Here is a 26733-nt window from a genome sequence, read left to right on the forward strand (position 1 = left end):
CTAGTTGGGCCCCCTGATGATTCCAGCCCCAGCCACCATTCACTGCAAGCTCATGAAGAACCCCAGGTGAGCTCAGTGGAAGAACTGTCCAGCTGAGCCCAGTCAAACCACAGAACCGTAAGAGATGTCAAAATGATTACTATTTTAAGCCTCTAAGTTATCGAGTTATTGTTATATAGTAATAACTAAAACACTACCTAATGGAAATAAGAAATCTCATAATGTTCTGCAAGTGTTACATGTAATTCCTCTGTCCCTCTCCTCATCTAGTCTCTCAGACAATGGAAACAGTTCTGAAGAACTGAAATATTATTTATCCCATCCTAGTTTTCTCTGGGACGTACACTGTCCATTTGAGAAACAATTAGAGAAGTGAGACAGAAGGTAAGTGAACTTTTTAAAATCATATAGACTGAAGGAGAATTTATATTAATTTCCAAGTGTCTTTTCTCTCCACTGCATATTTCTTATCATATTAGAAACCTTTAATCAACAGGAACATCTCTGATTCTAGCCTGTCAGACAGCTATATGATACTTCCCCACATAAAAAACATCTGGTCCTAGCATACTGCCTTATAACAAATGAGAATCAGAAGCTGCCTTCTCAATTTACCAACATTGTCTTGTATGTAACTAGGATGGTGTGTCAGGGGTAAGCTAAATCAGAAGCACATTATCTCCGTAATGTTGATTTTAATTTCTGAATTTCTGGAGTTTGACTACTTCAAAATTTCAAAAGAATAGAACATTTTTGTTTAGCATTAATCTTAAATAATAAAAGCTTTTGTTTCATGATGATTTCTTTTTGTATAGAGGGTTCTATATTTGCAAAGAACACATTATACAGAAACTTATTCAGATAAAAGATAGATCTAAATGTTGAATGATTCAGGTGAATAAGCTCATTAATAATTCATTCAAAATTTTATTTTTAATACTAGACTATATTATAAAGAGGCAAACTAGTTTATCCAAGGAGCATACCTTTATGTGAGAAACCCATCAAATTTAATGTTATAATAAAAAAAGGATAATAAAACTAAATATTTTTTACGCAAATCAGGTAGACTAAGAGCCCAGAGGAGGTGGGAAGAGAAGTGATCAACTTTATACTGGGAAAGGTACACTTTGAAAAGGAGAAGTAATCCTTTTTTTTAAGAGTTCACATGGAAGAAAGAAAGGGAGTATGGTTTGGAGACATTTTGAGAGGGAGGGTATCTGAGAAACAGCGTAGTCTATGAAGTAAAATCATGGTTGGAACATTAGGAGGTTCAAGGCTTTAGGGAAGCAGAGTTTTGGTCCGACCACTACATATAGCTGCATAGGCTGTTCACTGCACAACTGCAGGTGACACTGTTCAAGTGGACTGTGACACACTCAACACGGATCAGACTGTATCAAGGGAGTGAGTGCAGTTAGAGATTGTGTATAAGCACACGTAACAGAATCCACATCCAACGGTTTGATACTTAAGGGCTTATTTCCCTTGTGTAATAAGAAGCTAATGGCGTGGCTTATCTAGATGTCAACAGTACTCAGGAATCCCCCTTCTAGTTTTTCTCTGTCTTCCTAAGTATGTATTTTTTATTTTCATTGTCACCTAATGGTAGGATGACCTTGTCCTTGTTTTAAAACTGAAAGTCACACATCTGAGAAACCTCCTAAGTTCCTGGTAAACCAAGTCAGTTGGTCACCCTAGTGACCTCAAGATGACATTCCTTCTCCAGATTCTCATATCCATTGGGGACAAGAAAAAGATAAGAATGAAGTAGACAATAAAAGAATGGGTGGCACCTATATCAGGAAGGTATAACCTACCCAGTAATTCTCATTACACATTTACACATCTAATTTACCAGAACCACAGAAGGTAGGCTGAACACGTTGCTGCTCTGAAAAAAAAAGAAAAAGCAGCATGCTGTTGGTAAGAAGTAAAGGAAGTTCATTCGGAAGACAATTAGCAGTATCTGCATAATTTTGTGACCTCTAGGAATGTTCAGCATCTCTGAAGCAGGAATGAAAAAAGCAGACAAGGAGGGCAAACCAGGGCTGGGAATTACCAAAGAAAAATATCAAAAGGTTAAGGAAACACATTATTTTGGCATATGCATGTCATTATTGAAATGGCTCATTCCATAGTGCATACTGGGGAAGAAGTTCAATAAAGCTAGGAAGGACAGTCACCTACTAAGAAAAATGATAGAAGACTAGAAATTTAGACTACTATATCAAGATTCTTTTTAAATCCTAAGAAAAAAAAATAATATGAGAAAGTCAAAATAACTTCTTTCATTTTCTTGGTATCAGATTATTTCCCCTCAGATGAATATTTACCAAGTAGTTCTGTTTTACTTTAACATTCTGAACTTTAAGAAGGAACTTTTACTTAAATCTGTCTAAAATTGTAATATTTCTGTTACACTGATAATCAGTAAAGGCATTAACAATGAAAATATAATATAAAAACAGGTGGTGAGTGGATAACTGAAATTTTTTTAAATTTTATTTTAATGCAGATGCACATGAAAAGTTAAGCTAAGCATGTTAGTGTCACATGACAATGGAATAAATCATGGCTTAAAAAGCAACACCATCTATCTGTAAATTATCAGTGACTACAGAATTGAGATCACCTCTAAGTTAGACAACATTTAATTTCATATTATATTTATTTATTCAGACCAGGGCAAAGAAGATACAGAATAGATAATCTATATATATATAATTATTTCTGAGTCAAGACACAGTAAACATAAAATGATCAATTTCTCAGATGGAGAATTCACCCCCCCACCCCTCCAACAAGAGAGCTTTTAAAAGTTCACATTGGAGATTCTACATGTTTGCGTAAAGAAGGTCAAGAAATTCACTGACAATGTCACAAGAATTTGGGATGAAGACAATCGTAAGGTAACCTTACTAGGCACCTAAGAAAGCAATTACCAGTCCATGTGCCGTCGGTATATCCTGGTTTGCAGTCTGCTAAGGTGGGTAACTCTTGCTTCTTGACCGAGGAAACAAGATTTCCCAGATTTGGGCTCCATCTCCTGCACTGAAGTAGATCAACTTTACCCCTAAAAGATTTTTTACTTCCCTGTGCCGAGGAGGAAAAACCACAAAAAAGGAGAAATCAAGCAGTAACAGGGTAAAGCAAATATTACCTGCAGAAGTGGCTGCTTAACCGTGAGAAACTGATTGTGGATTGAAGCCTGTGCGCTCTTGAATGGACACAATAATCCTGGAAACTTTAACTTCTTCAAAGGAAACCAAATCTATATATAATTTTTATTGAATTAAAATTAATTTTAAAATATTTTATTTCTCTGAAACATTTTGTTCTTTTGATTTAGAGAGTAAAAAACAAATATCAAATGTTGACAAAAAGTCTCCTTTTTTAGGACATTTGTCAAAAAAGGCTCTGTAGTAAAGGGAAAAGCATTTGAAGGTGAACTTGCTTTTTGCCTCTATACCAGTTTCTTTTGGAGTATTAGATTCTGAGTGTGTCAGTTATCTGTTGCTACATCACACACCATAATGTAACTGGTGACTTAAACAGATTTATTATTTCTCACAATTCTCTGGATGGACTGGGTGGGTCCTCTGCTATTCTCCACTGGGCTCCCTCATTTAGTTGTATTCAGCTGGCTTCACTCCCATGTTTAGGTTACCAGCTAGATGGGTTTGGCTGCAAAGAATGAGATGGCCTTCTCCGCATGCTTCTTAACAGCAGGATGGCCTTGGAGTTCTGTGAGAGAGAAGGCAGAATCTGGAAAACCTCTTGAGGCCTTGCTCTTGGACTCACCCAGTGTCACTTCTGCTACATTTTATAGGTCAAAGAAATTCACAAGGACAGATTCAGGCAGAGGGGAAAGACTCTACCTTCAGATGAAGTGAGGTGCAAAATATTATGGTCATGTTTTTTAAGTACTGCAAATGGAAATGTTTGAGAATTTGGCAAGTGATGTAAATTCTCCACCAGAAGAAAGAAAAATGCACACATACACAAAGGCTGTTAATTCTAAAGGAATAATGCCCTTCTCTGTCACAGGACTCCAGATTAAGAAACTAAGAAACTCTGATTTAAACAGCTTCCCCTAAATTCAGTGGGCCATTTAACATGAAAACACAGGAGTACAGTCAAAAGATAAAAAAAAAGTCCATCTGCACTGATATTTTTCTCAGTTTGGGGTTTTGTATTTATAAAAAATTACATTTTCACTCAAAATAACAGGACTTTGAGGCATTAAGGACTCAGAAAATGTGAATATCATACTTGAACAGAAACTGATAATGTTTGACTTTAAATGGAATATTACTTATATAAATTACTACATAACAAAAGACAGTATTCTGTTTTCCAGTTCTATACGTCTAGTTCAATGTTCTGATTTTAATCAACTTGTAATTCTATCGCTAATTAAATTTTTTCAATCTAAGGAAGTTAAAAACAACTTATTTTTATCTTCTTTAGTTGTTGGTTGTTGAACCCTAAAATAGCAAAGTGAAGTAGAATTTTTGCCTAGTATTAGTTTTTGCTTAGTTTTAGTTAATTATTAAAAAATTAACTAGTGTGTGTTGAAAGGTTCATCAACATGAACATTTTTCAACAATAATTTCACACTTACTATCATCAGCAATAGCTGATTTCTTATTTAACATATATTTCTTATTTAATATAACCTTTGTAATGTTAACAAGTATTATAATCCTTGGTAGTTTGATTTGGCTAATTTCCAATTAAAATGAATAAAGAATATATACTTTTTCTACTTGTATTTGTTTATATATAGTCATTATTTGCTTCCAGAATAATTTAGAAATGTTACATAAGTAAGTACCTGGCATTTCAGTCTATAATCTGTAATTGATAAGATAAAAACAAGACTTTCGGATAGGTACACAGGTTACATAAAGGAAATGCTCACACAGTTCCTGAAATTCAGGAGGAACAAGGTGCTGTTATTCGATAACAAGAGCTGGAGGTTGGGGAGAGGAAAATATTTTAATCAAGGTATGCTCTCAGACCGAGGCAGAAATGATTACTGAAAAATTCACGTGGGGAGGTTACATCAGAACCAAAGTCCACAAATTACACACTAAATAAAAATGAGAAATCACAGTTGAAGCCTCACAACAGAACTACACTCAAGTGACAGTTTTTAGGTAGAATTTTTTTTAATACTAAGAGATTGAAGTAGAGAAGGTTTCAATGCACTATTGTTGCTTTTGGAGATGGACAGGACCATGAGCAAGGATTGTAGAAGGGCTGCAAGGAGCTGACAGTGACTCCTGGCCAACTACCAACAAAGAAATAGTGATCTTAGTGCAAGGAAATCAGTTCTGCCAACAACAAGCGTGAGCCTGGAAAAGGACCATAAGTTCCAGATGAAAACACAGCCAGCTGACATCTTGATTTTAACCTGAATACTTGGAAGCCCCTTGAGCCTGCCTGGACGTCTGATGTACAGAATCTGTGAGATCATAAGTGGACACTGTTTTAAGCGCCTAAGTTTATGGTCGTTCCGCTTTGCAGCAATAGAAAACTAATATAGATTTTGATACCAAGAATGCTACTGTAACAAATACCCAAAAATGTGGAAGGGATTTTGAAATCAGGCAATGAGCTGAGGCTGTTAGAACTGTGAGGAACATGATAGCAAAAGCCTAGATTGCTTTGAAAAGACTCTTAGTAGAAATATGAAAACGAAAAACGCTACTGGTGAGAGCTCAGAAGGAAGTGCGGAAGGTGATACTGGGAACTGGAGGAAGAGAGATGCTTGTGATGTAGTAGCGCGAAGTTTAGGAAAATTGTTCCCTGCCATTATTTAGAAAGCAGAACTTGTAAATAATAAATTTGGATACTGAATTGAGATTGTCAAATAAAAAGGAACCAGGACATGCTGATTTAGGAAATCCTCAGCCTATAGAGATGGCAAAAGATGCTAACATTAAGAGGTTACTCTTGAAAGGGTGGCACAGAGTAAAACCTGTGGGTGTGGCCATACAATCTTTTTCTGCAACCCTGCAAAGATCAAAAAGTCAGGGTGTTCAATCACCAGAGATGAAAGATGTGTTTCATAATCTCCATCAAACCAGAAAACCTCTAAGAAGCTTACTGGCAGTGTTCTTTAGCCATCTTAGCTGAAGCCAAAAATAGAAAAGGAATTACCTCAGAAAAAAATCTGTGTGGGAGCCTTTTGTCTGATGGAGTGAACCCCCAGAAATCTACATAAAGCCACGAGGTACTTGGGACTATTTGATCAGCAGGAGAACTGCCAGCTGAGACTGAAAGGGACAGAAAGAATATGGAATAAAAGGAGACTCTCAGCACCCCCATGTTCTCCCGGCAGGAAGCAGGGGCTGGTAAGACGACTCAGTTACAAATAGGATCTATCTGTCGTGGAAAAGAAGGCCGGCTCAGAACTGAGATCCCCGAAGGCAGACAGGAAAGCCACAGAGGGTATTCCCAGGTCTTGAAGCCTAGTGCAGCCGTCCGAGCAAGATTTTAAACTGACTCCGTTTTCCCCATTTTGGGGCCAGAGTGTTTATAACTGTGTTAGTTTCTGAGCCATGTAACAAATTACCACGAATGTAGTAACTTAAAACAACACAAACTTGTCGTCTCCCAGTTCTCTGGGTCAGGAGTTGGGTACGGTATGCTCATCTGGTTTTGCTTCTGAAAGTCTCACAAAGACAAAATTAAGATGTAAGCCAGACTGGACTCTTATGTTGAGGCTCTGAGGAAGAATCTGCTTTTGAGCTCCTTTAGGTTGTTGGCTGAATTCAGTCCCTCGCAGGTCCTCATTTCCTTGCTCGCTGTTCACCGGGGCCCAGTCTTATCTCCTAAAGACCGGCCACATTCCTTTGTATACGACCCCCTCCTTCTTCAGAGCCAGCAAAGACACATCAAATCCTCATTGTGCTTTAAATCTCTCTGATTTCGTCTCTTTGATTTCAAATTTTGTCCTGGTGTTTGAGTGTATGAGCCCATTTTAATTGTAAGCAATCAAAAGCATTCAGTACCTCAACGATACACATGAAATATGCCCCTTTAGTTGCAATCAGGAGCACAGGCCAACATCTCTGCTGGAAACACCCTTTGAGTTATGGGTTCCCACAGACACACTGTTTACATTTATTGAATGTTATCTGAAGAGTATTGATGAAATAAAATGCCATATATTAAGTTGGATTCTATTTTATTGGCCATTTGGGTTAAACTGTTGGATTCTCTGAGCATGAAGGCTTATCAGAAGAGTAAACTAGAAACCCAGATAGCAGGTTTCTAATTCTAATCTTGGGCAAATCAAGTAAGTTATTGGATTCATTTTTCATCATAGGATTTTTTTCATAATAAAAGCCTCAGAAAAAATATGAGTAAATAAAGGCAAAGCACTGTATTATTAGTAGTTATTCTTTCCCTAACACTGCTGCTGCCGTAGCCGTCTCTGAGTTAACAGCAGTTTCCACATTTTTTAGAGATGTCTTTTGTGATTTCCCCACTTGTGTTCCCTGTCCCTCCTGTTACGTACTGAACATACACCACCTGCAGTTCCCTGGATTTTTTCCTCTGCCCTAACCTGCAATTTCATCATTTTTTCACCCTTTAGATACCAGATCACTAAACCTCTGACACTCACTTAATATTAGGTACTCGTCTCTGTACTTTTTATAGACTAATTTTGTCTCCTCCCTCTCCCTAATTTCATATGTTGAAGTTTTCATCCCCATGTGACCTTACTTAAAAATAGGGCCTTTTGGGAAGCAATTAAGGTTCAGTGGGGTTGTAAGGTGAGGCCTTAATCCAATAGGACTGGTGTCCACATAAGAAGAGGAAGAGACACCAGGGGTGTCTATGAACAGAAGAAAGGCCATGCGAGGACGCAGTGAGAAGGCAGCTGTGTCCACAAGGCAAGGAGAGAGATCTCACTGGGAACCAACCTTGTCGGCACCCTGATCCTGGACTTCCAGCCTCCACAACCACGAGAATGTACTTTTCTGTTGTTGAAGCCCTATTCTGTGGAGTTCTGTTGTAGCAGCCCAGCAGTCTGACACAGCCCGCGGAGCTTCCTGTGCATAGCTCATCAGTTTTTGGTTTTTTTTTTCAATAGTAAATCCAAAACTAAACAACAGCAACAATATCCACTCATTAGCACACCTAGCAATGTGAAGGTGCGATTACTGGCTTGTGTCCTTAACTCCAAATTTCTGGAAATATTAGGGCAGGTTCAGTGTTTCTTAACTCCAATTTCTTACCTCCCATTTTCTCTGAAACATCTAGTCATCCAGCCTCTACCTTCACAACCCTTCCAAAACCATTTCTGGTTATGTCGTTAATGACCTGCTAATGAGCCACTCCTCACTCCTCATTTAATCAGTCTTACCATGTCAGAAAGACATGGTTGAACAGCCCCTTATTTCCAACTTGGTTTATCTCACAAACCTTTGACTATCTCTTCTAGTCTTCTTTTGCTGGTTCATTTTCATCCATGTTTCCCTTAAAGGTGGACATACCCCAGGGTTCCAGCCATTGTCCTCGTCTCTCTTCACATGTTCTCATTCGCACCTTCAACTTCTGCTACTGTCTATATGTGAAGGACCCCCCAGGTGGGTATGCCCGGTCCTGCCTATCTTCTCTGCACCATGCTCTCCACTTGGATTTCACACAGGATTTCGAATTCAATATGTTCCAAATAGAATGCCAATAACAATGTTAAAATAGAGGAAATTACACACTGAGAAAATCGAAGGGAGATAATGTAGACCTTAGAGTAAATATTTTTCCAGTGCAACTTTGCTAAAGATAAGGAAAGCTAAACAAAAGGCAGCAAAGCCCTCCAGCCTGCAGTTCTGAGGAAGAGGCGGGTGGATTGGATGATTTTAAGTGTAAGTGATCTCTAGATTTTATATTCTTTTTATCAGGGGCAGAACTAAAATTATGAAACCCTATATTACGGAGACAGGTTAGAGAGACACCCTTAGGTGTTTTCAAGTAAACAGTAAGGTAACTTGTTACTATCAGTCACTTACATATGCTTTTTTCCTCCAGATCATTTCCGTCTGGTCTTAAGTTTTTTTGTCTCAGAATACCTTCACACTTTTAAAAATTCCTAAAGCAGCTAAAGAACTGTGTTTATATAGATTATATCTGCAGATATTTACTATATTGGAAATTAAAACAGGATATGTAAATACATTATGTTTAAATAACAACCATAAACCCATTACATTTAAATATAAATGACATAATTTTATAAAAAATAAGTATATTTTCCAAAAAAAATCGTGATAGAGGTCAATGTTTTGTATTTTGCAAATGTCTTTAATGTTTGGTTTTATAAAAGCAGCTGGATTCTCCTATGTGCCTATGCATGTACTCTTATGATATGCTGTGTTGGTTGAAGTATGTAAAAATAATCTAGCCTCCCACAAATATGTAATGGGAAAAGAGAAAGTATTTTAAGAGCTTTTTCGGATGTTTAATATTCTCTTTTATACTATACCAAAACTCGGCAAATGGTAACAACTTAAAGCTTTAGTTTGAGTATGGAGTCTGAATCCTCATCAATGAACTTTTCGTTCTCTGTTATAATAAAGTTAATTGGTGTCTTAGTCTGTATGGGATGCTATAAGCATAGCATAGAACACCATGGACTGAGGGGCTTAGAAACAACAGAAATTTACTTGTCGTAGTTCTGGAGTCTGGGGTGGGGGCAGGATCAAAGCGCTTGCAGATCTGGTGTTTGGTGAGAGTCTACTTACTGATTCGTGGGCAGCAATCTTGCTCTGGGCCCTTGTATGTCATAAGGGGCAAGGGTGCTCTCTGGGTCTCTTTTATAAGAGCACAAATCCACAGAGATGCCCTAATCATCTCCGAAAGTCTCCACGTCCAAATACGAGCATATTGGGGATTAGGTTTCAACATACAGATTTTGGGGGACACAAACATTCAGTCTATAGCACTTGATTGATCTTGAACTTCGAATTGATCTTTTATTCGTGCATGATTTTATAACATCATGCATTGATCATTTGGAAAAATATGAACTCACTGAGTTATCCAAACACATTTCATTGTACAACATCCAAAAGAAATCTCATTTGTTAACATCAACACAATTCACATCAGAAACATTGGTCAAGTTCACAGAGGTGGAATTTAGTATTCCAAAATTCTGTTTTTAGTTTGAAGGCTTATTTTTTTTTAATTTTTTAAAATCTATTTATTTATTTATTTATTTATTTATTTTTAAAAATTAAAAAAAAAATTTAGGGGTAGGTAATTAGGTTTACTTGGTAATTTTTTAGAGGAGATACTGGGTATTGAACCCAGGACCTTGTATATGCTAAGCATGAGCTATACCCTCCCTGCTGAAAGCTTAAATGTTGTCATTGGCAATAAATACTATCTCCTAGTTTCCTTAAAGCAATAGGCTGACCTTATTCATTTCTGAAAAAAATATCTCCCAGGTATCCAAGTTTGAATAATCCTTGTTTGTCTATGCGTTGTTCTTTCAATTGAAAATGGTGTTCCAGGAAAAAGAGTGGCCAGTTCAACTTGCAACTCACATCACACATGAGACGGATATTTTTACTTGCTGAACTTCAAATATAGGTTTTATAACACTTTATTATTTTACAAGTCTGTCTTCCCCGCCTATAATATAAACATTTGAAAGGCAGGAAATCAGTTTTATTGATTTATTATCAGTGCCTGCACAGTACTTGCCCACAATGGTTCTTAAATGTGCGTGGAATTAATATAAGATTTTTTGATTCTTTCATGAATAAAAGGAGCTATTTCAGAGTCGTCACTATAATGGTTTAAAAATATAATGTATATCTCCTTTATTCATTCATTTCTCTCTTCTTTTTTGATTGTACCACTAACATGAAGAAAATGAAAATGAAAGAATAGGATGAAAACAATTATGTTTTAATAATACAAAAATTGAATCCTAATCTTCAGTATCCATATGTACACATTGGAAATGGGCAGTGAATCTGGCTCTTTTTATGAGTGTGCTATTAGCCTTTGAGAGTTAATTAATAGAGACATAAATTAACTCCATATAAGTGAAAAAGAAAAAAAGATAATGACAAATACAGTTAGATCCCTGCATGCTAATGAGTGAGTTAGCAGAAAAGTATAAAAGATCTTGCTCTTGCTTTTATTATTTATATACTTCACATTTTTAATAAATATACAAAAAAGTCAAATGCTTAATAGGACAAGATAAGGATGAGTGATCACATGCATGCACTTGCTTATGAAATTTCCCTACAGTAATTTCTTTATCACTTACGTGGACTTGGGGGCAAGAGATCTCAATTGGTTATAATGTATAGGCATTTAATCATGTGTGTGTGTGTGAGAGTGTGTGTGTGTGTATGTGTATACTCAAGTGCATGCCTATATATATGTGCACATAAATATCAAATTTCTTAAACTTTAAATTAAGAAATATGAATTCATAAAACCTGAAATCAATCAGCCACCCAACAACATTCCTTTAATTGTCTACTCGCAATCCTGTTAGATTTTGTGGGAGAATAAAATGTTAATTTACAGCACCGTTTGACTTGAAGTAGTTTATCTGGTAATTGGAAAAAGAAAACACATGCTAATAAAATAACAAAAGACTATCTCTAGAATATAACATGAAATAAAGTCACCACCACATTTAAGACTATTATTTACAAGTTGAAATCAAACAAAATGCCTTACCACTAGTTGCATCCAATTTAACTTTATAAGTTCAACATGATCATAGCGGTTTATTAACAATAAACCACTGATTATATTAATTTTATAAATGTTTCAAGTGTATACAGTGAGGAATATTTTTACTTTAATAAATTCATTTTCCCCATAGTATTTAATATAGTTGTGTTCTATGTTTCTACATTGCTTTTATAGAAATAGCTATATAGTAAGTCGAGTCTTTTTGAATTAAATATATGTACTATTAACAATTGACATCTAGTGGGAAAAAATGTGTCTATACTAGACACCTCAGTAACACTGGTAATGAGAAGACAGCACGAGGTGGCCACATTTTCGATCATGAGACCATATGATTTTAGTTCACTGGATCAAGAATGAACAGCTTGCCCAAGTCAGGAAATTTATAGATTAGCCAGGAAGCTTTTAAGGTGAACAAGCCTGAAAAGCTCTGTGAAACCCAGCAAGATTGGGCCAATAACACTATATATTATGGAGCATTTTTTAAGATCTACTGAGAAAATCAGGTAGGTAACCGCGGGAGCTGGAAATGAATGGGTGCTGAGAGCCTGGAGATTCAAATAAGGACCGTGATGGGTCATGTTAAGATGTTTAAGAACCAGAAATTATCAGGTATAAACTATAAAGTAGAAAAAAATAGAACAATAAAATCAGTTTGTAGTAGAAATAAAAATGACTCAAAGAAGAAGAATGAGAAAGGAGGTAGCAGGCTCATATTCACTGCCTGTCTCAAAGGGGAAGAGCCATAAGTTCTTGCTTCTCAAGTCCCTACTGTTGCCTTGAATCTAGTTCCAGTCCCCTTATGTCCTGATTTCTGCTCTGGATCTTTCTCATGTATTTCAGTGTAAGCCTCATCTTTCTTACTGAGCCTTATATTAAACCTCCCTTACTGGAGCATGTTTAAATGACTTGTTTTTGGCAGCCAAAAGTCTGACCAAACATTCAACAATGCTTGAGATGCAAAGATATCTCTGCAGCTACAGAGTTCAGTCATCTGAAGTAGGACAAACATAAATGACTCAAAATGTTTCAGAAAGAAAGAATCATTATTTTTACAACAGAGATCATATGTTACTAATTTTCATCACCCTGCGAATCTATAAATCCAGACATAAACTTTCTTGACTTTAGTTTTTTGTTTGCAAAAGGCTGCTAGACAACATCATTTGAACGCCTCATAGCATTCTTCCTTGGCCTTTTACTATTTTCTACTAAAACAAGAATCTTTTTGTCTTCCTATTATTAGTTAATGTCTCTATGATGCAGCCAATGATGTTAGGTTGGTACCCTAGTGTCATCATTTATTTCAGTTTTGCCAACTCCAACAGGCAGACAGAGCCCATGGATTGGTCTTCCCCTTGCCTTCTTTTTTGGTAACAGCTGATCTTTTTCCTAAGTAAGCCCTGATAACCATTTAAATGGCCTCCCTGCTAAACCAGCTTCAAAATTAATCTCAGTAAGAACAGATCCTGTGGGTCATTCATTCCCTTTCTCAGATACCCTCAGTAGGTTCCCGTTATTTACTAAGTCAAGTCCCGATTCCCTGGCCTCTTTAAAAGTCAAATTGTAGTTTTCCAAAATTACTGCTTATCACTACTTTAAATACAATTTTCACATCAGTCAAACTGGGTAACCATGAGATGTTTCTACAAGGTTTGCCCTCCTGCCCATTCTCTTCTCTCTACTTAGAATGCTCTCCCCAAATTTTCTATCAAAATCCTTTCCCTTCTTTTGGTATAATTTAAATCCCACCTTTTATTTTCAATTATATTTACTGAAACTTGTCACTAAATATAATCTCTTTCTTACCTGAATTCTCCTAATCATTCTGAACATCTCTTAAGATACAAACTGATTATTTGTGTAGTATATTGCCACTCTCCTGCTCAATTGTAAGCTTCTGAAGGGTGGGGAGCATGCATATTCATTATTGCACTGTCCACCCCCACCCATTACTCTGCCTTGGCATTGTTATTCCTCTGCAAGAATGTTGAATAAATAAATGTACTATGACTAACACAGAGAGCCACTGAGCTGCTTTTATAAAAAGCAACCTCATTTAATATACCCACAACATGATATTTTCATTTTAATTCAAATGAACATATCTTCCTATCCCACACAAATCTGTTTCTCCTCCTGGATTCCCTCTTACTGTTTGGCTACATAATCCACTTGGTTGTCCAAGTCAAAAATGTAGGAATCACTTTACCCATCTTCCTTTACTTTACTCTTCATATTAAACTCCACCTCCCGACCCCCAACTTATCTTTTCTATCTGTTCTTACTTCTCCTCACTGTTACTAAATGGTTCAGCTTCTCTCTCTCTCTTCTGGTCTTCCTACTTTCAGTCTCAAACTTCTGCAATCCATCTTCTAAACTATTGAAAAAGTAATCTTTTGAATATAAAAAAAATCTGATCACTATATTCCTTTGTTAAAATGTTTTCTCCCCCATTGGCTGCCTTTAAACTATGTAAAACTGAGCTCTTCTGAATAATTCTTCATGATATGGCCCCTAACTAGCATTCCTAATTATCTCTTAGCTTTATCCCCTAATATACACTTTGTACATACTAAATTACTTGAGATTTGTATGCTTCCAGACCTTTGGAAGCATTTTATGTGGAATACTGCCTTCCTACATCTTCAGTTCACCATAAAAACTCCTACATAACCTTCAGCTTTAAGTTTCTTTGTGAAACCTTTGCTGAACTCCTTCAGCAGTCTTAGGTCTTCTTTCCTCTGTGTTTAGACTGGATGTCAGGCCTAGTGCATTAAAGCAGTCATGTTGCGTTTGTCTACGCTGCCATTAGACTCCTCGGGGACACAGATTGATTTTTTTTAAAGGCGTATACCTTTAGAATCTGGTGGAATACATTTCATGCAGATATTCGATAGGAACATTATAAGTTCTTGTGAAAGAATTGATGAACAAATTAATATAAATTATAAGAAAGAGAACCTCCATATTGCTTAAATTTTAATTTATATATTCCATTGTCAGTAATTGTCAAATCATCCTTTGGGATATAAGAGGAGCATTAAGCATTATCTGTGTTCTTTGCAAAGGAATTGCCGTGAATAAAAATCATAACATGAATCAACAATAATATAACCCGAATGTTTATTCCTTAAGTAATAAAAAGTAAAATGAGTAAACATCACTGAATATAAAATACTAGATTATGCTTAAATTTACATTGTCATGAAATAAAAAAAAACACATATAGAACATTTTGTACTTTCAAAATGTGACACCCTGAAATACTTATATGTCCCTTTTCAACGATGAGAAAATTGAGTTGGCTTTTTTCAATAATGATTGTCATCATTTTTGTCATGTCAATGCCCTTAAAATCTATGCAGGTTAGAGATAAAGGCCAAAATAATGTCTATCCCTTAGCAAAACTAAGCCATTAGTAAAAACTTTATTATAGTATTAAGAAGTATTATTCTTCAATAAAAAGTGAATGTATTGTATATCACAACAGTTGAATTGGCTCCCACTTTAGACCAGAAACACTCAAGTATTTTAGAGAATTAATAAGGTCCATAAATATTACTTTCATCAAGTTATAATCTCTATTTCTCCATTACAGCTAAATTTATATTCATTTCACATTCTACTTTGGAGACATAAGTCAGAATTTTAAACATAATTAATACAATTAACTTTTAAGGATATTTCAATGTATTAACTATCCAGAGTTAAGACAGGATCTTTGGCATCGAAGTATATATCCCAATATCAACAGTTTATGCCAAGGACACTAGAATAAAGAAAAATGAACAATAGGATTTTTTAATGAACGGAAGTACCTTGGTTTTAATGTCTGAAAAGAAAAGTTCCAATATAGTACACTGTAAAATATTCACTTTATCTTAAAATGATCATGAAAGACTATGATACCAAGATGATTCACATGTTTGTTTTATAGCTTTATAAATCAAACTTAATCATCTATTAATATAAAATTCTAATTCTTGAGCTTTTATTGCAAAGAACTGTGCTGCATCCTAAAAGCACATTATTTTAGTTAATTATCACAATTCTCTGAAGTAAGTCCTATTACCACTGTTACCAGTGAGGCATAGATGAAAAAAAACTTCCCATGGTCATGCAAAGTAATAGTGGGTTTGCAACGAAATAGTCTGAATCCAGTCTATATACTTTATTGCTCAGTTATATTAGCCTACGTATAATTTTATTTTAGATCAACATTGGAAGGTGTTCAAGAGAAGTACATAGCAACCTGGTAGTGATTTTACAGAAGAGATTAAACATTAGATGGAAGTGGATTAAGCAAAAATGTAAGTATGATTCCATCCTTGTAATTCTAGTAAAAATGCCTGCAATGAAAACCATTGATAATATAATGTCATACAGGGAGTTTAACTGATAAGGTTGCTTATATTGCTTTTAAAACATGTACAAATAAATTAGTTTTGAAAGAAATCATATTAAAGGATCTATTTTAAAGAATCTGTCTGTCTCCTGTTTATGGTAAAGAGAATTACATTCATTTATTTCATAAGGACATGGCTTATCGAATTTGGTCCCTCATTTCTCTTAATTAATATTATCTGGGGAATCATTTTGACATGAACAACCAGGCAATGTCTTTTGTTGCCTTTGGTGATACTTACTATTGGATCTATGATGACTTGTTTGTAATTTTCACTGCATAAACTGTCCACCCTGCTCGACTGTCCCCTGCAGGAGATGGTGGCAAACTATGGATCAGGACCAGTCTGTTAAAACAGAGACCTCTTGGGCACATTGCTATGCTAATTTATATTAGTAAAAAAAAGAAATCTTAAAGGACTATCAATCTTTTAAAAAAAATCCCATTTAGCTAATAAGAGATACTAGGGTCAGTGAACTGTGTAGGCTCAGGAAAATGACAGTCTAGTCATTGTAATGGACTGAAGATGACAAGCACAGATTGTAAGAACTGTTCCAGTGACCTGTATCATACGATGCTCAGCTTTGTTATGACAGTTTTGCACAGAGTACCTGCCAAAAGAATATACTATTACATATTTTCTTAAGAAATGTGTGTTTATATTGCATTAAAAGAAGAAAGGATGTCTCAATAAGACATTAGAAGATGAATCCCCCGCATTAGTTTTTTCATAAGCCCCCAATGTGGGGGAAATGGTAAAATATGCTTGCTGAGTAACTGGAGTTTTCAGCATTACCTGTATTTGTAATTTTTAAGTTCTCTCTAGTTTGGCAGATGCATTTAATTAAATCAGAGGATTAGAAAATGAAACAATGAAAGCTACTCTGCAGGAAAGGCTCTGGATAAAGAAATGTATGCAAGGTCCTGTTTGCTTTCGGTTACAGCCATGTTCTAAAAACACTGTGGCTAAATCCATGTTACCCTTTCTTGACTCCTTTGGACGTTTTCTGACTTTTGTTTTCTTAATAGGAAAATAAAAATTGAATATTTTTTTATTGTTCATTTGAATTCTCTTTTCTATGTAGTCAATAAGCATTCTTCTGTTTCCTAAAAAAAAAAAGTGTAATATAGTCCACACACTATAAGCATAGCTAACATTCAAAAACACATTTAAAGTGACGTCCTTCATGAACACTGAGCACAGGCACTGAGAGACAAAGACATGACGTGGCTCCATTTGGACTCTCCTTCCTCTTGGCCCAAGCCACTTCCCAGGGTGCTCTGATGTCCACAATCTTATCTTCCTATTCTAGGCCAGACAGATGTATTTATCAGCTAGTGCTGTAAACTATTTGCTTTATAATTAATATCTTTAAGGTCTGGATGTTGACAGTAAGAATAACATTTAAACTGCTAAACATGTCGCTGTCAATATACTAAAAACTGAAGGCCATACAATGTGTCCAGGGTCACCATACTATATCTCTCATTTTCCCAGTAAAATGTGTCCATTTGGATAGTGGTGTTTTTGGAAACAAAAGGGGAAATTAAATAAACTCTGTTTTGCGGTTCTGTGCCAACCTCTGTTCAAATGTATTGATTTTGACAACCCAGTACAAGAACTTTCCAGTCATCTAGCTTGTTTAGGGGAACCAGAAAGACTACAGGAGACTACCATGACGTAGGTGGGAACTACCAACGACTGCAATGTGAATTACCAGCTACTTCTCCAAGAGAATGATTTGTTTAGTGTATTTTAAAAAATTAGTAGTAACTGTTCTAAATGCAAATGCAAAATCAATGATTCTTTGTTGCAAGTTGTATACTGAATATTCAGTATAGTTTGGCATTTTATTTTGAAGGTCTGTGTTATAAAACATCAGCTCACATCTTAAGCTTATCAATGCTCAGTTCCTGGTTCCCAACAGCCTACTTTCCTTGTTTATGAAAGACATGCCATTGAGACCTCTTTTAACTCCCTGCTTTAGTTGACTTGAACGCAGAGTGGAGAAAAAGCCAGAGAGGCTAACACAGTGGTTTGTGTTCTCTTATTTTTCTCCAGCTCCTGCTTCACTACGGGCAATTTCCCTGTCATCAGAGAAGTGTCTTAATATACGATGATCTTGTTGTGTAAAATGTGCTTATATTTATCTGACCATATTAAGAACTTCATTGAAAATATTTCAGAGGTCGTTGTTGAAGACCTTTTCATTCTCTAGATTAGAGCAGAGAAACCCAAAGTCCTTTGTGCAGCACATCAAGAAAAAACTTTAAATCGGATTAGTAATGGGGTTAAATGAATGATGCAATGTGTTTGGAAAAGGAAAAAAAAAACAAAACCACAAACCAGTTCTCATTGATTTCTCGCTTTAATTCCGAGGCTACGACACTGCCGACGTGATTGAGCAAACTTTTCCTTTCTCCCTCCTTTAACTCCATTTTTGCTTGCAAATAAAATTCAACTTTAAAACCATTATTTGAAATCATTCTAATTGTACAACAAATGGGGCCAGAGACACATTTTAAGTAAAACCTGAACTTGGTGTCTTCCATTAGATATCACAGAATATGACTTAATGGAATTTTAATTTCAAGTCACAGGAAACGTAAACACCAGGGGGATTTAAGATGAAGCTGATGAATCTTGAGTTTCAGCACTCCTCACTCACACGGTTCTGTTCTAAGGCCCAGTCCTTATTTATTTTTGAGTAACATTGTCTATTTCCACGAGGAAGCTATAATATTGAAAACACGGTTGCTTCCAGGATAAAATGTCCTGCTTTCTCACCAGTTCCTATACTTTCAAATTTTCTGTCTATTTTACAGCATTCATTCTAAGAGAAACTACCTTTTATATCTCATAGAGGTTATTCATTTTTTTCTTGAACTGGCAATTACATTTTTATTTTTAAAATATCAACGTGAATGAAGCATAATTTGCATAATATAAAATGCCCAAATATTAATGGTACCACATTGACAAATGTATGTATATCCATGTAATCACCATCACAATGAAAATATAGACCATTTCCATCACTTGGAAAGTTCTGTCGAGCCCATGCCCCTCTCCATGCAAATACCCCTGCCTCAGGCAAACAATCTGATTTATTATTTTATTATTTTAATTTATTTTTAAAAGACTTTTTGCCAATGCAATTTTATATTTATTGAAATATATATACACATGTATTTATATTAAATGAGAAAATTCAGGCTTTGGGATACTATATAGAAGACATCATTTAAAACACACATAGCAGTGGGGATATTTACACCTCTGCTTTGTAATTTTTGGAAATAACGTTATTTTAATAAGCATACTATCTTGTGATTGTATGAACACACAATACATCTCCACATTTTGAAAAAGAACTATACCCTAGAAATTTTTAGAATAACAAAAGAAATAAGTAAAGGATTATTGAGTGCTGTAGTGATTAGCAAAAGTTTCTTCAAAGAGGAGAGATGGGCACAGGAAGATAAAGCAAGGAGAATACTCTCTTCAAAAGTACTACATTTTCCCATGACTCATTTATCTCTCAAGTAATATAGTTGCAAACCCTTGATCTTGAAATGTAGGAGAAAAAACCCACATCAAAATAAGATGGGTTCCTATTTGGCAAATTGAAAGATTACAGCCTTCACTTGGAAGTGCATTCAGGTTTACCTGCAGGGAGGAAGTGTTGAACTGGGAAATAAACAATAGCAGAGCAATGCCATCAGCTCAAAGAAAGGTCAACTGAGGATGCGTCACACACAGGGCCAAATCCTGGCAGGGCCGTTTGATGAGGAGAAACAGAATACAAGGTTATCTCTTGGTTCTCTGAGAAAGGCCCAGTCTTACTACACCTTCCTCTGCAGTGGGCACTAGGCCCCACCTACTGTCTTCTTTCCCCTCACTTCCAGGAGCCAAGGTCAAGTCCACATGATCCGTCCTCACCTGGGCTACCCTGATAGCCTCACACCAGCTCTCAAGACTCTCCCTCTCAGTCCCAACTAAATGCTGTCCTTCCGAGACTCCCAACTGTCAAGTGCTCCCCACAACTTTCTAAACAGCCTGAAGGCTACAAATGTGCTGCTGGCAGATTACATCCTTAAATGTTTGTGGTTTTGTCTTTGCTCTTATTTTGCTTCCCATAGTGGTTAAAAAAAGTTTACTTGGGCCAGCCTTAAGATGTAGACTATTTCACACAAAATCCTAGCTCTTCCACTGGTCCTGAAAAGTTATATGATGAGCAACACTGAGCTCCCATTCATGGGACACAAAATGTCCTGGAGCTGAAAGCCAGCTGCCCCATATCAGTCCTGGCAGTGTCTTTGGTGACTTGCCTTCTTTCTCGCCTGCTCCCTCTTGCTCTCTCCCCTTCTCCCTCTCTCTCTCCCTCCCTCTGCTCTGTCTCTCTCAGTTTGCTTCACTTTTAAATTTTTATTCTTTTGAACCATTTTTTAATTGAAGTATAGTTAATTTACAATGTTGTGTTAATTTCAGGTGTACAGCAAGTGATTCAGTTACATATATATATTCTTTTTCAGATTTCTTCCCATTATAGGCTATTACAAGATACTGAATATAGTTCCCTATGCTTTACAGTAGGTCCTTGTGGTTAATCTACTTTATATATATTAGTATGTGTCTGTTAATCCCAAACTCCTAATTTTTCCCTCCCCACCTTTACCCTTTGGTAACCATAGTTTGTTTCCTGTGTCTGAGTCCATTTCTATTTTGTAAATAAGTTCATTTGTATCATTTTCTTAGATTCCACATATAAGTGATATCATTTGGTGATATCAAATGGTGAAAGGTTTTTCTAGAGCAGTTTTAGGTTCACAGCAAATCTGAGAAGAAGGTGGAGAGATTTCACACATACCCCCTTTCCCTAACCATGCAGATCCTCCTCCAGTGTCAACATCTCCTACTAGAGTGCCAGTGAGTCCATCTGGTTCAGGAATTTTCATTATAGGACAATTCTTAATTAAAAATTCATTAAAAAAATTGGATATAGAACTATGCAGATTTTCTCTTTTTCTTGATTCAACTGTGGTGGAAACATTAGGAAATACAAGAACCCCAGGTCGGTGAGCAGGGCAAAAGCAGATGACTTCCCCCATTGATCTGGGAAACGTCCCGATAGGCTTACATTCCTATCACCTGCTGTTCTCTCTGTGGGAGGGAGCACTCCACTCTCTCCTCTTTGGACTTTTCCCTTTAGGCTAAAATCTGCCAGTGAAACTGATTTCTATCTTTCCTTCCTGGAACTTGGTTTCACTCCCATCAAAATACTGCCTTTTTAGCTCCCCTGCACTGCTGGAGGAGATCATGTAGGATGACCCAGCTCTTTAGGAAAACATTTTGGCGTGAAGGGTCACAATGTTTAAAAATATCCATAGCTTTTTATCTTTTAATCTTACTTCCAGGAATCTATCTTAAGGAGTAATTCTAAATGTCATTAAAGAGTCAGTCATATGTTCATCAGTAAGTTGTGTAATTTATAGTTGCCAAAAATTGAAAGAAAACTAAATGTCCAGAGTAGGGGAATGGTGAGGTCACAGTATATTGAGGTAATAAAATATTGTGTTATCAAATGGTATTAAAGAGTTTGAAATAAAAGCTTGGAGACTTTATTTGCAAAACGGTTAAGTGGAGAAAGTAAGATACAAAATTGATTGTATGATATGATTTTTTTCTCTGTGAACAAAAAATAAATAGAAAAATATTTGGAAAAAAGCATACTGAAATGTTAACAGTGGTATTTCTGGATGCTGGATTTCTTTCTTGTTCATATTCATTTATTATTTTTTTAATCAGTCAGATTTTATTATTATCAGAATAAAAATAGGATGAAATAAAAAAAAATGTTTAAAATTCAAGAGCTTACTCATCTCAGTATTCATGATGGTGTTCCTGAGGAAGTTGTTTATGACCATGGTTTGTTGAGCTGAGCTAATATGCTTCTCAAGTTTCCTGCCAAAGGTTTCTTAAGATTCATCAGCTTCCTTCTCCTCATGACAATGGAGCTAACTAGAGTGTTCCCTGTAGTAACTGAAAACAGCCATCAGCTCTTGAAATTTTAATGAATTTTAACACTTTGCAGCTATTGCATGCAGCTCTTTCAAGCATCAAAGTATCCAATAAATCCAGAATAAACTTTAGAAAAAAATTGTGATGTGGGTGGTTTGTCTTCTTCAACACCTTACCTCTTTCTCAAGACCCTCATCCTATTTTCACTGGCAACTTCTTTCTCAGTTTATTCTTCTTCCTGTTTACCTACTATTGGCTTCTTTCTGGACTCCACTGGAAGCTGCCCTTCTCCAAAAATAATCCTTTTATTTTAGCTCTTCTACCCAGTCATTTCCCCAGTTCATTTTCCACTAAAAAATGATTTATCTTTTTCAAATCTTCAGTGCATTAATTTTTGCTAAATTAGAATAAAAAATACATATATACATATACGTCTAATGAATAAGGTGCTACCTCCTCCACCCAGATAACGTACATATTTACTAAGGTGCTTGCAATGTAGTAGAAAAAGCAATGGACTTGTAAATTAGTATTTACTTCGTATAGTTCTTAGATGAAATAATACATATTAAGCCACTACATACATTTTTCTATTTATAAGAATTCTCTTTCTAAAAAATAATATTCAGAAAAATCCTCATTAAACATCTTATCTTATTACTCTTCAAAATTTTTCATTTTGCTGCTGTGGTCTATAGCAAGGGTCAGTGAACGCTTTCTGTGACGAGCCAGGCAGCTAATACGTTAGGTTTTGCAGCCTATATGATCTTTGTTGCAACTACTCACTCTGCTCACACAGTCTGGAAGCTGTCATGGGCAATACTTAACTGAATGAGCGTAGCTGTTTTCCAGTGAGACCTCACTTACAAAAGTAGGAGGCAGGTCAGATTCGGTCTACCAGCAAAAGTTTATCATCCCTAGTTTATAAGATAAAGACTATTCCATATAAAATGCTATTAGTGGCCCTTCCAAATTGGCTGTAGTCTGCTTCTTCCTGGATATCTTATTAATTCATTTCTCTTTTTGTTCAAGCTGTTCTTTAATTTTTATAAAATATCCTCAGCCTTTTCTCTGTCTGTTCTTTCCGTAAACCAGCTCTCAACTACTTAAGCTCTAGACAAGATATCACTTTCTCCATGACCCTCTCTACTCTCTTTTGTTTCTACAACTTTTTTGTGCCTAAACTGCAATACATTTTTTTGCAACTCTATTCTTTTATATTTCTCCTAGTTTTATTGAGCTATAATTGGCAAATAAAACTGTATATGGTTAAAATGTACGAGATGATTTGATATACCTATCTATTGTGAAATGATTACCAAAATAAGGTTAATTAACACATCCATCACCTTACCTAGTTACCGTGTGTGTGTGTGTGTGTGTGTGTGTGTGTGTGTGTGTGGTGAGAAAGCTGAAGATTTACTCTCTTAGCAAATTTCAAGTACACGGTACAGTATTATTAGCTATAGTCACTGTGCTGTACATTAGAGCCCCAGAAGTTACTCACCTTATAGTTTGTATCCTTTGGCCAGCATCTCCTCAATTCCTCCACTCTGAAGCCCTGGTGACCATCTTTTACTCTTTGTTTCTATGTGTTTGATAATTTTCTTAAATTCCACATATAAGTGAGATCATAGTGTTTGTCTTTCTCTGAATTATTTACTTAGCAAGATGTTTTCCAGGTTCATCCATGTGTCTCAAATGGCAGGATTTTCTTCTTTTTTTAAGGCTGAATAATATTCCATTGTATATATATACCACATTTTCCTTATCCATTCATCTGTCAGCAGATACTTGAGTTGTTTCTATACTTTGGCTATTATGAATAATGCTACAGCAAACATAGGAGTGCAGATACCTCTTAGAGACAGTGATTTGGTTTCCTTTGGATATATACCCAAGAGTGAAATTGATGGATCATATGGCAGTTCTATTTTTAATTTCTTGAGGAACCTCTGTACCATTTTCTATAGTAACTGGACCAATTTACAATCCCACCAACAGTGTACAGGGGCTCCCTTTTTCCACATACTCACCACTTGTTATCATTTGTCTTTTTGAGCATAGCTATCCTAACAGGTATAAGGTGAGGTCTCACTGTGGCTTTGCTCTGCATTTGCCTCATGAGTAGTGGTGTTAAAGTTGTGTGCCCAACCTCCCTCTGCCCCTCAGTCATGCGGATCACCTCAGCATTCTGGATGGAGCAGGAAAGAAGTGGTCCTCTTTGTCAGCATCCTACACACTGGGGAAGCCAGATGCTCACACACTCTCACTCTCCCCTGCAGGAGAAATGGAGAGCCAGGGGGTCTTTCTTGGCACTGAGTTGTGTCTCCTTGAGGAGGAGGATGGGGTAAATTGACACTCTTCCTCCTCCCTCTTTAATGGATCCAACCTCAGATTTTTTTTTTTTCTCCCTCTAATGATATGCTAGAACTTCTTAGCTGGACTTCTGGACTCCTAAGAGGTATTCTCATCCATGGATAATTGTCAAAATTGGTGTTCTTCGTGGGGAAGAGAATAGAAAATAGGAATTCCATTGTCTTCCTGATGTAACTCCACAATTCTTGATTATTTAGGGATAGATGAGCTAGATTTCATGTTGCAGAGTCAAAAGAATAGATGTTGCATCATCAAAAAATCTCAAACTCTCAGGAATCAGTAAAAAATTTTTTAAAAGCCTCTATTATTTTTAATTATAATGAGCAAAATATGCCATGTTGTAGTTAATATAAAGCGTGAAAGCCAGTCTCTCTTGCCCATTAGATATATAACTCAATAATTAAAAGTTTGATTCAATAAAAAACATCTAGTACCTTACATTCAGTAAAATATAGAATAATTACAAAAAGAAAGTATGAGTGAGCAACTTCAATTAGAATACAACAAAAGCATTGCATGATTTATTTTTTCTTGAAAAAGATAAATAATCAATTTATTTCATCTGTAATTTTGTCCAGTTTTGTAAACAGTCTAAAAAGGTGAAAAAATCATAAATTCTTCTTCATAGGATGACTTTAAGAAGGTAATTCTGATTGGCTTCTCAAAAAACTTGGGCACAAGAAATTCCTGTGTCCTAATTCACCTGCTGTGGAAAGAACAAACTCTTCCCTTCACACTCTTGGCATGTTAGATAACATCGCTAACATACCTTTTGGCAAACTACCTGATGAAAATAACATTGATGAGTGACTTGACTTTTATACGTGTGAATCAGAGCTGGAAGAAGTTGAGGGTAACCATTGCCAACATAATTAAATGATTTTGTAAATTCTGATCGTAACATCAAACAATACTACAGTGCTAGGCACTCTTCTAAATACTTAACATTTATTAACTCATTTGATCTTCAAATAACCCCATTTGCCAGTTGAGGGAACAGGCACAGAAAGTTCAAATTAGTAGCCCAAGAACACGCGAGTTGCAAAAGGCAACGACAAGACCGAAACAGAGACAGCCTGGCCCCAGGATCTGGGCCGTCAACCACTGTGCTTTGTTTTTCAAGAAGGGTTACCATCAGGAAGGTGACACGTGGGGCTGGGCTGGGCTTGCTTGCTTACGCTGTCTCTATATGGGAGGTGCATCTGATTAAATATGTTGAGCCATTTCTACACTTGCTGAAATCTTCTCTTTCTGCCCCTATACCCCACTGACAAGTTAATTGAAATTTGTCTCTCTATGATAGTAATTCATAGTTTTTAGTAGTTCTGCCTTTTTTTCCATGGACTATGGAAACTTCCAATTCAGTGGAAGTTCTAGTTCTTTTGGCATTTAAAACTTTTGCACAGAGCTTGGAATTTAAGAGGTGTTCAATAGAATGCTTGTTGCATAGATGAATCAATGATAAAATGCCATGAATAATATTAAGATGTTTGAGAGGACCCAAGAACTGGAATCAAACTTCCCTGCTCAAGTTCTGAAGTAATGACAGAAAGACAAAACAGGCAGCATTCGGAAGGGAAAATTTCAACTCTGATATTTCAAGCTGATGTTGGAAAATATAGTTTATGTCTGTTAACAGATGCAAGATTAAAGAGCACTTAATTTTTTATATTTACTACTTATTGCTGTGTAAAAATGATCTCCAGACTTAGCAGCTAGAACAATAGTAAATGTTTATTCTGTCACATTTTCTACAGATGCGGAATTCAGCCAGCATGTTTCTGGCTCAGGGTCTCCTATGAAGTTGCAGTCAAGATGTTGGTTTAGGTCACAGTTGAAAGCTTACTTGGGGTTAGAGGATCTTATTCCAAGAGAGCTCAAGCATATTGCTGACAAATTGGTGCTGGATGTTGGCAGCAGGCCTCAGTTTCTCCGAATTATTTAAATGTTTTCATGACATTGGCAGCCGGCTTCCCCTAAAGGGGGTAACCCAAGACAGAGCAAGAGAGAAGACGCAATTTCTTTTATGGCTTAGCAGTCACACCTTGTCATTTCTGCATTATCTTATTAGTTTCATAAGTCAGCTGGTTTCAGTGTGGGAGGGGACTACCCAGTGGCAAGAATACGAGAAGGCTCGGGTCATTGGGTGGCCTTATTGGGTGCTGGCTACCACGCC

At 36.2% G+C, this 26733-nt stretch overlaps 1 long non-coding RNA gene across 1 annotated transcript in view; it reads left to right on the forward strand.

Moving 5' to 3' along the window:
• The first annotated feature begins 8807 nt into the window (after window positions 1–8807).
• Window positions 8808–26733, forward strand: part of LOC116658281 — a 28242-nt gene continuing 10316 nt past the window's right edge. The window contains exons 1-2 of the long non-coding RNA XR_004313592.1: window positions 8808–8888; window positions 15965–16061. This is a non-coding gene — a long non-coding RNA (uncharacterized LOC116658281). The remainder of the gene's footprint in view (window positions 8889–15964; window positions 16062–26733) is intronic.

Source organism: Camelus ferus, chromosome 2 (genome assembly GCF_009834535.1).
Source record: "Camelus ferus isolate YT-003-E chromosome 2, BCGSAC_Cfer_1.0, whole genome shotgun sequence".
In the NCBI taxonomy this organism is placed as follows: domain Eukaryota; kingdom Metazoa; phylum Chordata; class Mammalia; order Artiodactyla; family Camelidae; genus Camelus; species Camelus ferus.